The sequence below is a fragment of the Triturus cristatus genome, chromosome 4_1 (genome assembly GCF_964204655.1).
Source record: "Triturus cristatus chromosome 4_1, aTriCri1.1, whole genome shotgun sequence".
NCBI lineage: Eukaryota > Metazoa > Chordata > Amphibia > Caudata > Salamandridae > Triturus > Triturus cristatus.
This window is the reverse complement of record NC_140585.1, coordinates 910,449,330-910,462,087: the sequence shown is the minus strand read 5'-3', so window position 1 is coordinate 910,462,087 and position 12,758 is coordinate 910,449,330. Positions and strand designations below refer to the sequence as shown.

The following is a 12,758-nucleotide window of genomic DNA, read 5'->3' as shown; positions in this document are numbered from 1 at the left end:
CCTGTGCAAAACGTAGAAAGTAAACCTTTCTCCAACTTGATAGTAAATGAAGACGGATCCTTAAGGAGATGTTTGAGTTCTGCTCATATAACTGGTTCAGCTATAAAAACACACAAAAAACTGCAGTAGAGTATACATTTCTCATACCTTTTTAATTATTGGCCACAACAAAAATGGCACTTTGCTGCGAGCGGTCAGTTTTTTGAATGGAAATACAGAACTGCTGGTAATCACTATTTAGAGTACCTATTTGCTCAAGCGAAGTGCTGCTACTCTTCCATTAAATGTATTGCAACAATGCTGAAAAGTGCAGGTACTCTCCCTTTCAAATCAGGCACTCAGTCCCGGACAATACCTGCTCTGCACAGGACCCATTTAAAGCACTGACAGTGGATCTATTTCTACTAAAGAAGTTTCGAGAGTACTTAAACAAGCATTTACAATGCAGCGGTCTCGGCATTGTTAAAGTTATAGCTATTGGCATTGCTCATGACATTATTTTTGTTTATGTTTTTAAAACGTTTAAAGAAACGGCATTGTTATTTACAATGTCAATAACTACAATGTCAAGGTCCTAGCATCCATGCCACAATTTCCCAAGGGTTTGCTTACATGCCAGACATTTTAAATCCAGATGCCATGCGGGTGCCCAAACAGATGAGTTTCCACTACTCTTCAATAACAAAGCACATTCAAAGATAACAACGGGTAAAGTTAAACCTTTCCTAAGAGTAAAATGTTAACCTGTAGGCAGCAGTATTAGACATATGTGGCATAGGAGTACTAAATTATGAGGCAAGGTTGACTAAATTGTGCAAAAAGAAAAAGCAAATTATGCAGCAGTGAGGAACCAACTTTCCCCATTAAAAACACCATACAGTGTGCTTTATATTTATTATGTTTGTATCACCTTTGGGAACAATTCCTGTAGACATGACAGCCACTATCTTTGGAGCTGTATTTACGTCAAAAAGGCACTCCAACTATAGAAGAGTTAAAAAGATGTTGTATGTCCTTATAAGGGTCCATGTCATGTATGTCATGAATGCTAAAGTACCTCTTAGCAAGACACAAACATAATAATTTGGCACAGTCCCACAGAAACTAGATGTATTTGCGCCCGCCAGAACTACCACACAAGTATAGCACGCTAGAGGGCATCGGTAAAAGGTTTGTATGATGAAGTGTTGGTGGCAGGCTGTGAATATTAAGGGAGTGGTTTAGGTCGAATGTACGTAGAAGAAATAAGGAGGGGGGTGATTGTGTCTGCTGTAAATAGTAATTTGAGATTCTTTAGGAGAGTATAAAGACAATTGCAGTGAACGTGTGTTTCGGGATAAAGCCTGTATGTTGAATGTGATGTGGCATGCTATGGGATTTATTACAGAAGCAGGGGGTGGTGTTGGGGTCCAGTTGAACAGACTGGCTGTAGGAAGGGCGGTAACTTGTTTAGGTGTTTGCAGGAGGTCTGAAGGCAAGGGTAATTATGGCATGAGGTTATTTTTCCTATATGAAGGAAGATGTGTGTGGGGCAGAGGGATAAAAAAACGAGATACAGCCCGAAACAATACAACAGTAGCCAGATATTTGCGAGTGGAGAGGACAGACCACATAGGAGGCAGGGTGCCATCAAATGGTGGTAAAGAATTCACAGGGACGAGGGAAAGTATTTTGTGGGTGCGAGACAGTAGAGATGGGTGTGGGTGGTTTTGGAAGACGGGGCAGTACATTGTGCATTCATTGCCTGTTGTGGTGAGTGGGAGGACTGCCCTGTGGAAATAGGTAGGATAGCAAGCAGTGTGAATCGTCTCTGCTGCAGCAAGAACGTGTAAGAACTGTGCAGGAGGACAGATTTCGCTGGGGAGCGGGCAAGGGAGTAGCTGAAAGCCTATCCCTGCAGAGGAGAGGAGGTGGCACGGGGAGGGCAGAAGGCACGAGTTGAGCCTCTCTGGCGCCGGGGCGGACCTCCTCACCACGCGCACACTAGCACCGAGTTTGAGAAAGAAGCGGCGGACGCCGGAACTCCTCACTCATGGAAGGTGGTGGGGGAGGGATGGGCGAGCATACACCCCTCGGTGGACGGATTTGACTCAAGGTGTGGCGGGACTGGCCTCACCTGGTGTGGAGCAACTGGCCTCACCTGGGAGGGGAGCTGTTGCTGGGCTGGCCGGCGATGTTTCCACTGAGTGAGCTGGAGCCGTGGAAGAGGAACCACCCAGTTCATAGTCTCAGGTGAGCAGCTTGTTTCTAATGACAGCACGTCACGCCATCTCTCAGGGGAACATTTCAGGGACACACATTCGCATCAAGTACAGTCTTGTATCCGCGTGATTCCGATACGGCTCCTAAGTTAACCTGTATTAGAAAGTCAGTAACTTCAAATTTTGATGATTTTTAAGAATTAAAATGTCTTGTGGAAGGATATCACGTTGCAGGCCAAGCTGGAACAAGCTAAAACAAAGAAAGCCAGCAAACAGAAAGCCAGAAAACGTGAGTTATAAGCCAAAAAAAACACAATGGCAAGCAACAGGTGGAATTAATTCCCATGAAAGCTTTCTGAATGCCCCCAATATGCCATTAGCAAACCAGACAACTGCGCTGTCTCAGTCTGATAGGCGACCTAAAAACTACAACTTTTAATAAGTACCTCTCAGTACAGTGATAAAGTGAAGCATTGTCACAGCGTCTGTGCTGCCCCCCTACGTGTCTCCTACCCTGAGCACACGCACTGTCTGTACATTGTCTGTCGCCTCCCCTGAGCGTGCACGATCCATCCTAAGACGTCTCCTCCGCACGCATGCATTGTGCACTTCAAGTATTCCATTTTATAGCTCGCGTCCCCCGTGCATGCACTGATCGTGAAATGTGACCTCTTCTGTGCATGAACACTGCAACTAACGATGGCGCTACTCTTGAGCAGTGCTCAGTCCTCAGTGCATGGCCACCACCAGACCAGATTCTCCATTCACCGTGCACAAATAGCGTATTGATTCCTGCGAGAGAGATGCACATGGAACATCCCTGGCTCCTTGCTCACCTGCGCCCCCTGGTAGATATCCTGGGACTCATCGGAGATACTGCTGCCACTGCTACTACCCAACTGCTCCATCAGCCCTCACGAAAAAAAGTGCACAAATTTTCGGGGAGAAAGCGGTCACACACCCACCGACAAGAGAAGCTTGCACGAAGCTTGTGTTGGCTAGCGTTCACTTATCATTTTAAATGCCCCTCCGGCCCAACCCTCGTCTTACGTCACAAAGATAGCAAAAGGCTCCGGCAGACCGTGGACGGCCATTTAATTATTAGCATTCCTCGTACAATAAAGTTCAAGCGATGGGTGAACACAGTGAAATACATTCTAAGATAACTTTGTAGATATCGTGCTTTTCGAAAAAAATTCTGATGAGAAAAAAAATCGCTAAAACACCCAAAATCATGTTACTTTTTTTAATTAAAAAAACGCTCATTAATTAATAACAGAATAACATATACATCTAACATGATCTTACGTTATACGTTTCATTCCAAAGAGCATTGTTTCCTTGTTTCTCCAGCCCTTTTAGTGTTTTGTAGTCTTTACAAGATGGCTTTAGTTTTAACGAAGTTGAACAGATACCCTAATCAAGCCTGCTGCCCCCTACTCCTCCCCTAGGCCTGGCCTCTTTGGTGCTCAGCCTCACCCACTACCGTACTTCCAGTTTCAATTTATTGTAAATCAGGGTACTGCAGAGAAAAGACCGAAGCGGATGGTCAAAGAAGTCACGTGATCGGAATTCCCACGCCCCTGCAGCGCTACGCCTGCTTGCTGAAGGCTGAGCGATGCCACTTGTTGTCTGACGCGACCGACCGGAGTTGAGGTGGAAGAGCTGTGTGGCTTTCACTTTTTCTATGGCTGTGCAATATTGTTAGCAGAGTGCTTTCCGGAAAGGCTGCAATATTCCCAGAATATGCAAATGTTAGGTCAGTGACAGTCTTTAAAGCAAGCAGTGACACAATAACATTTCAGGTCCGGTGTAAGGTGGCAGGCTTGAGGATTTCACTCGCAGAATCCGTTTCCGTTGAAGCTGCTCTTTGTTACAATAATTCTTCCTGAAGGGCAAGGTCTGAAAGGGAGTTTTTCCTTCAGGGAGGTGAGATATTGCAGGAACACCGCCGCCTTTCTCCGAGGCGAAGCAGAAATGCCTCGGAGAAAGGCAGCGGCGGTTTCGGATTCGGGGGCGTGTTCTCCTCTTGCCATTGGCTGGAGGAGATAATTAGAAAAGTTGAAAAAAACACGCCCCCGAATCCGAAAAGGACGGGGCTTGTTTTGCGAGACAAGCCTCTATGGCTGGCCAGCATTTAAGAGGCCAGCCAATGGAGAAGAGGAGAGAAGAGGGGCGGGTTCAAGCCCCTCTTCTCCAAGTCATTATGTCTCACGAGCGAGACTGCGCAAGCGCAGCTTTCGCTAGCCGAGACCTAAAAATGGTGACATGGTTCCACACAACTGAAGGACAGTGAAAAATTAGGGCACACGTATTTCTCAGTAGTTTCTCGACATCGGATAACCCAACTTAGCAACTGTTTAGAAAGTTTGCTTACCAAAAAAATCATCGGTTTGGTTTGGAATTAGTGGGGAAAGGTAGAGCACCGGCCCCGTGCTCAATGCCTCCTGCTCCTTGTACCTTCCACTCAACCCGAGCATGTCAGCTTTTGGAGTGATGTTGTTTATAGATATAGCGTTAAGGCTTTGTGAGATATACAAGTCTGAAGACAATAATCTATATATGGTGCTACTCATTCCAATTCTGGTCGACTCACAAAGTCCTTCTCTTTTTCTCTCTCTTTTTAGGTCTGGATTGAACACACTGGAACCACCATGGAGGAAAAGATGTTCCTCAAAAGATAACAAGCCACAGGTAAGTGTTCATATTTCTTGCCTTTAGGAGTTGGGAAGGGTATATAAGGGAAGACACCACCATAGTCCTAACCCTTCACTAGGTGAGTTTAATTCCTATTTTAGTTTCTTGGCAGCGATTATCACATTTCGGGTATTATTCAATTCCACAAGAAGATGAAAGAAGAAAAAAAAATAACAGGGTAACAAAAATCACTCTTCACGTTTAGATAAGGGAAATGGCTTAAGTACTCGCTTATTGTTTCTTATTTTATCAAAGTCACTTTGTCTGGATATTTGGATTGAAGTTACACTAGAGATTCCTCAACTTTCTTGGCCTCCACATCTTCCCGCTTACTCCCCTCCAGACTCTCGATCTGTCCAAGTATGTGGCAGGGCAGTGTGTGTGACTGGTGGCCTCCTGGGTTCGCCCCATCGTCTGTGAGGATTCTGCTTTTTCCCGTTGTCTCGGGGAAACGAAGCATATGTGGGCACCTGCAGTCCTGAGGTCTCTTCTTAGTCCATGCTTCTCCGAATTCTGCTGCCACCAGTTCTTCTCTCACCGTCCCCTCTTTCGGACCCTTGAATGTGGTCCTCTTTCCTGATTGGTCATCAACCGTGGTCACGTTCCCAGGCCAAGGGTCATGACCGCCCTTTTCTGCTACCTCTGACGTTTCCCTTCCTCGATCTTATTACCACAGAACAGCATGAACAATTTCTTATCTTTAAAGCTCTTCACTGTCTGCATGAACTTGTTGTAACCCTGGACTTTCACTTCCTTGTAGTTGGCCATGGCAGGACAGGAGGCAGATGGGACACTGGTGGCTCTGCTAAGAAAGAGCCTTCACCAAGACGCAGGCAGCCCTGGGACCGTATCCAGGATCCTGCAAAGCTCGGCACAGCTATTGCACATGTAACCAACTTCTACTGCTTTCGGTAGTGCGCAGTGTGGATGGTGGAATATTTGTGTGTATTCAACAGCTATAACAAAATGTTGCTATATTTCGGTGGGACGCAGGCGCTTCAACAGCAGGTGAACAGGCGCATTTTCAACAGCAGGCGAACATGACAGCCATCTTAAAATTGTGTTGTACCGATATTTTCATAATGAAACCAGTCTGGCTAATGGCGGCCACTCCAACCTGTATTAATCTCAGTTTAGTATTGAAATCTACACGATCATCTAAAGTATTGCGTACAGATTTTCGAGAGCAAAAACTGGAATTTGTCTATAGAGAAGTGAGAGACTACAATTTAAAAGAACCTATAAACATTTCAGAAGGGTCGCACCATATAAGCTCATTGTCTAACAAAGAACTACAATGTTAACTTTACGAATGGAGGATAGAACAAAAGAAATACCAGGATGCAAATAGATGGGCCAGTGCATGAATGATACCAGGCTGTCTACTTTACAAATTGCCTGTGCTATATTTCATGTTACAGTAGTTTCAATTAGTTTATGTGTGACATTTCAGTATTGTACTGGAAGACTTTTTTGCACACAAGAAGGCAATACCTTAAAAATAAAAGTTTCATAAACGTGGATGAAAACAGTACTTGGGCCATGGGATACTGATAAGAGAAACACACATGGAACAACAGGCTACATCCAATAGAAGCGAAGGAGGGGTGTAAGCCCCTTTTAAGATTTATATTAATTGTAGATTTCACAAGCACAGTGCAAGCGCTGTGCAGGCGAAACCAAAAAAGGTAAACATTACACTTGCCATAATGAAAGTCTAACACCAAAATATAACATAATACTTCCACAGTGAAAAATATATGTACTGAATATAAGTAATAACACGTGAGGGTGCACAATATACTTTGGAACCAAAATCGATGGTTCCAGTGTGCATTTTGGTTTATCTTTTACAATCTGATTTAAATTTTTTATTTTGATTTATTTCTCTAGAATTTGATTGAGATAATGACGCTGGTTTAGCATAACGGTTCGATATACAATGCATATAGATGGGGCCTTATGGGGTTCAATTCCACTTAGCACAAGTTGCTCTAGAGCAGTGTTTTTGCGTTTGTTTGATCTGTTCCATTTTGGAGATGTTATATTATGGTGTATATTTTGCACCCTCACGGGATATTACTTATATTCAATATTTATATTTTTCACTGTGGGAGTATTATGTTATATTTTGGTCTTTGACTTTCACAATGGCAAGTGTAATCTTTCTTTTTCTGCCCTTTCTATTATGGACTCTGTTAGAAAGTCACCCTTTTTGGCCTATTCACCCCCTTTGGTTTGGTTCTGAATGGATATTGTTGGTAACTGACTCTGATTGTGCCCTGGGCTCTGTTGACAGTGCTATGTTGAAAACACACACATGCATTGGGGTACACTATGTGTTAGGGTACACCTATAATTGACTTGACCTACCCTATAAGTCCCTCGTAGATAATAGGGAAAGAGGGATTAAAACTACGTTTAAGTCAGTCCCTAGTATATATTATAGAGCATGACAGTTTAGAGGCTAGCAACCTTGTTGCACTTGTATGTGTGCAATGCTGAGTGCCTGAGGTCATTTTAAAAGCAGTCCTGCTCCTTCAGTATTGCTTGCGTGCCCATACCACCAAACTCGACTTTGGTGGTAGGGGCACTCAAAAATTGATAATTTACATTCTTTCTACATTATTACTACATATTAGGTCCCCCAGGGTCTCCCCTGGGTGTCTCAGGGGTGGGGTGTCATACAACTATAAGCAGGGTCCTTATAAAATATGTTTTATATGCCCTGGGGGTAGAGAAATTGCACATTTCACTTCCCCCATTGTAGTAAAGTCCCTTCCAAAATTGACTTTGGTGCGATGAGCACTGAGGGTTGAGGATCCCCATTATTTTTACATATTCAGGATCTCCAAGGCCTCCGTTAGGTGTTCCAGAGGTGAGGGGGTCATTTAACTATAAGCAGGGCCTTTATACATGATAGTTTATATGCCCTGGTGATGCACATCTCATTTTCCTCATTGTAGAAACCTAGACCTAGCCCCCTAGGATAACATTGCAGCAGTTTATGGATGCATAAATATTGCTAGGAATGGTATTGATACATCAAGCAATATACCATTGCTGAATTAATCCTAAACTGTACAGAAAAAAAGTTATAAGACTTTCTTATCTGTAAGCCAAACTTCAGCCTTCCTGCAGTGTTCCCTGATAAGTCAGAGGTAACAGGATTAGCCAGGCTGCTTTGGTGAAGTGATAAGTGAAGTGATAAGTGGCTCACCGAGGAGAGGCTATCTGCTGGAGAGTGCTCTGCTACACAGGAATGCCAGAGCAGGGGTCGTAAGCATGAGGCTTCAAAGGAGGAACAGGGCAGACAGGGAATTCCAGTCCTACCTACCCCATCCCCTCTGATCCAACCAGATATCAAGGAAGGAATATACAGATGTTAGGGGGGAGAGCTATGGAAATGAGCCATGGAGGTTGGTTTAGCTAGTTCTTACTTCTCTGCTAAAATTTCAGCCATCATGGATTTTGGAGCAATGGTGCTTTCTGGGGCAAGGATATGCCACACCTTGGAGGAAGTTGTCATGCTTTGGGGTGTTGCCTTGCACCCCATTGGACAGGAGTGCTCCCCTGCTTGACCCCAGAGAACACTGAATAAATATGTGAGAAGTGTAGATCCTATTAGTTCTGCTGATTGAAACTAGAAGAAGAATGAGGATTGTCCTGCTGGCATCCTGATCTGCACACGAGGGCCTGCCTGGTGAAGACTATGCCTGCTACACTATGTGGAACTACAGCTCTGAGGACTTTGCCTTGCTTCAAGAAGTAGCAAGGAGGGAACTCCCTTTAGCTACAGGTTAACAGAGGTTAACTGACTCTTCTCCAGCCGAAGTCCCCCTCCTGGAGTGTGTCCAGTAGAGTTTTAAGGGGTTGACCATGTGCATTGTGGGAAGTGAAGCCCGGGTCTGCTGTGGATCATCTAGGACATTCCAGACCCTTGGATTGGTTTTCTGGACACTTGGAACCCACCAGGAGACTTTCTGGAAGGGCCTCCAGACGTATGGGACATTTTTGAGAAAAAGCTCCAGGAGATGATCGACCCGAATGCAGGAGCCAAGCCGGCCACCTTCAACTGCGAACCGGTCTGGATTGAAGGTAAATCCCACTGAAGAGCTCCGGAGGTCGGACTTCCAGAGTTTGACCGGGAGCTCCCTGAAAGTCAACCCGACAAACCCTCACTGAATGTGGACTGGTGCAGAGCATTAAGGCCCTCGGCAGAAAAAGCTCCAGAAAAGATTCTAATTCTGAAGGTAAAATTTTAACCGAGGCCTACAGCAAGGGGTATACGAGCAGGGCTCAATCGTGGTCGACCTCAAACTTTGACTTTGTCCCTGTCAAGCACGACCAGATGTCCAGTAATTGCGCTATTGGTTTCTAAGCACAAGAAAGTGTTTATTCTTTCAAAATGCATATCTCCGGGTCCCTACAATGGATTTTCATGGTTTTATTGTCATTTAAAGATAAGAAATATTTCCTATTTTTATAAATTGATTTGGGATCTTTATTGTGTGTTGTGTCTTACTTATTTAATATATTGGTGTTTTTAAATGCTTTACATGTGTGTCTCCTAAGTTAAGCCTTATTGCTCACTGTCAGCAACCAAGGGTTGAGCATGAGACTAATTTATAGAGACCCTACTTAGGACCCAGTACTGTGTTGGTGACCTTGTTGCTGAAGTTAGGTGCCTACCTACCCCTCCCAATACCCCACCTTCAAACAGACGCCATGTGTTAATGTACTGCTCTGAATAGAGTATCCCTTCCAGTCCGGCTTCTCCTTAATGAGCCATGCAGATTAATATATCAATTCTATACCGACAAATCCGTGATGCTAGTTCAAGTGGTGAAACAAATTAGAGATTGGGTGGACTATATAACAGGTCTTTAGTGTTTCATGATTTTGGTTTGTTCGAGAAGGAGATTTTTGTGGGAACGTCTTGCTCTACTGTAAGTTGTATTTCAGGGTGCTCATCTGGCCTCATGTACTTTTTGTGGCTTGATACCTAGTCAGCTGTATTTTTATCTGTTTTTGCCTATTTTGTATTTTTTCTTTTCATTTGGTTTCGCATAGTTCAATTGCAATGATGCAGCTCTCTTTTTCAATAGACAGTATTACTTTGTATTCATAAATATTCAACACCAAATTCATGATACTCCATGTACAATTTCAAAAATTCATCTTCTCCGATAAGTGTATTTTGAGCAAAATTCTTTATTCTTGTTCACATTCTTCTTGTTTTAAAATTAATAACCACAGTAACCAATGTGTTTCATCCAGATAGACTTCTTCATGGCTACAAAATACATATAAATACAAATGAACTTATTTACAATATATACAAAAATCCTGATCATACAATAAGTTAAACTTACAAAAGTTAAGAGCCCATTGCATGTTGGGATAAAGGTTTCAAATTTCATGCTATAAACATAAGTAGTATAGGTGCTCAGATCCAATTTATTTGATTAAAAAATGAATCAACCATATTAGTTCTATTTTGAATATTAAGATATTACTATATCATCATCTTATTAGTTAAAAAAGTTTTGAGGTGCTTAATTCTATGTGTATTTTAATTATTTAGTATTAAAAGCTTTTTCTTGGGACAAATTATTTAAACTACATTGATGGAGCCAATTCTATTTACATGATTACAATATTCACATACCTCTATTTCATAACTGTTCTTATTGAAGACAATAAACTCATGCATATTTGGTCAATTTCCATGAAAGAGTTTATCCTTTGGGTCCTACAGAAAGTTAAAGAAGCCATTGTTCAGCCTTCATCCATTGGGCTCAGTTAATACAGACAAGTAAATTGGGAGGGAATACAATAAGAGAGAACATGAGAATGAAGAATGCATATATTTTCTGTATGTACCTCTGGTACACATAAGTTCTCACAGGGGACCACCTTGCACTTGCCACAAAAGATGTTTTAATAACTCACTGGTGTATTTTTCGTGACCTATTGAGAGAAAGATTTTTTAATATAGTGGTCTATCCATATGGATCAATATGCATAATGACTATGGGCCTGATTCACAGAACTAACTTAAGACATAATCCTAAACTTACTACCATTTTGGTATTCACAGAAGGCACTTACTCATTTCGGTATTCACAGAAGTTAGGAGTCCTAACTTTAGGACTCCTAAACTGAGAAAAATCCTAATTTTAAGAATTTCGGTATTCACAGAAGGCATTTCGGAGTCCTAAAGTTAGGACTCTTAACTTCTGTGAATACCGAAGTGAGTAAGTGTCTTCTGTGATTACCAAAATGAGTAAGTGACTTCTGTGAATACCAAAATGGTAGTAAGTTTAGGATTTTGTCTTAAGTTAGTTCTGTGAATCGGGCCCTGACTGATTACTTATGGGTGACCATTGTATTTTTCTGTCAGATTGAAGAGAGCTCCTGACCATGAATTACAACTGCGCTGTACATTGATCGTTACTCAATACAGAGTAGAGAACAAACATTCTGTGAAATGTTTGAAGCAGCTGATGTTGCATAACAGATAAATGTAAGTAAAATTATCTATAAGCATTAAAGATGTTATATGCTTATATTTCCAGGGCAAAGGTAATTTCAAGCTCTAACTGCAGACTGCGATATATACGTCAAACTGAGACATGTTATAAAATGTTTAAAGTGACAATGTTACTTGACAAGTGAATATAGATAACATTGTCTGTGAGCGTTGGAAATGTTATTGAATGTGAATGACATTATTTGTAAGTGCTAATGATTTTACATCCTTATGTTTCCAGAATACATGTGCTCCAAACCACTTGATGCAGGCTGCGGTGTGCTCCGGGAATTATCTGATATAGAGTCAAAGGCATTCTATGTAATATTTATAATGACAATAGTGCATGGAAAGTAAGTATAGATAACATTGTCCACAAGCGTGGCAGATGTTGCATGTTTATATTTCCAGAGTACAAATGCTCTTGAACACTATTTGCCGGCTCGATGTGTGCCAGTTATTAGATATAAAGCCAAGCACAGGTGTTCTGTCTAATGTTTAGAACGACAATGTTGCATGGCAAGTGAAGATAAATAAAAGTCTCTGTAAGCGTGGGAATGATGCCTGCTTATGTTTCCAAAGTACGATTGCTCCAGAACACTCTTTGCGGGCTACAATGTGCACTGGGCATTATTTATAGGGCCACAACCGGGCATTACATATAACATTTAGAACGAGAATGTTACATAGCAAGCTAATATAAATAACATTGTCTACAAGCGTGGGAAAAGTTGCATGCTTGTTTTTCCATAATGTGAGTGCTCCAGAACATTATTTGCGTGCTACAATGTTTGCCGGGTGTTATTTAGTACAAGGCAAGACACAGACAGGGCTGGACTGGCCGTAGCGGACACCGGGCAATCCCCCAGTGCGCCGCACATGTGGGGGCCGGTTTGGGGCCCCTGCGGGCCTAACTAAAATCGATGTACGCCAAGCGTAATTTAGTGAAGAGCAAAACACAAAAGTTCTCTGGCTTGTCTAAAGCAGCAGTGTTGCATGGCAAGTGTGTATAGGTGACATACTCTGTGGGCATTAGAGATATTATATACTTATATTTCAGGAGTTTGACTGCTCCTGAGCATAGATTCGGGTTACGGTGTAGAAAGTAGAATCCGAATCGATGTAATCACATGGTTTAAATGGCCCGCTTGTCCTGACACACCTGACCCTGATTCGACGCGGGTTCGCTCCCACAGTGGATATTGTGGGTGCCATCTTTTAAGTGGAAATTGGTGCACTTGATTTCTATGTCTTTAAAGGCTCACTCCTCTATATTTTTGCGTGAAGTTTGCAGAACTTGATTACGGATTTATAAATGATTTCCA

At 42.5% G+C, this 12,758-nt stretch overlaps 1 long non-coding RNA gene across 3 annotated transcripts in view; it reads right to left on the bottom strand.

The window, feature by feature from the left end:
- The window catches only part of LOC146855780 (uncharacterized), a 75,236-nt gene that overhangs the window by 26,676 nt on the left and 35,802 nt on the right, over nucleotides 1-12,758 (bottom strand). Inside the window, exon 1 of one of the 3 annotated variants that reach the window (XR_014980875.1) lies at nucleotides 10,570-10,655. The exons of the other annotated variants lie outside the window; for them this stretch is intronic. This is a non-coding gene — a long non-coding RNA (uncharacterized LOC146855780). Of the gene's footprint in view, nucleotides 1-10,569; nucleotides 10,656-12,758 lie in introns of those variants that run through there. 3 annotated transcript variants of the gene reach the window in all.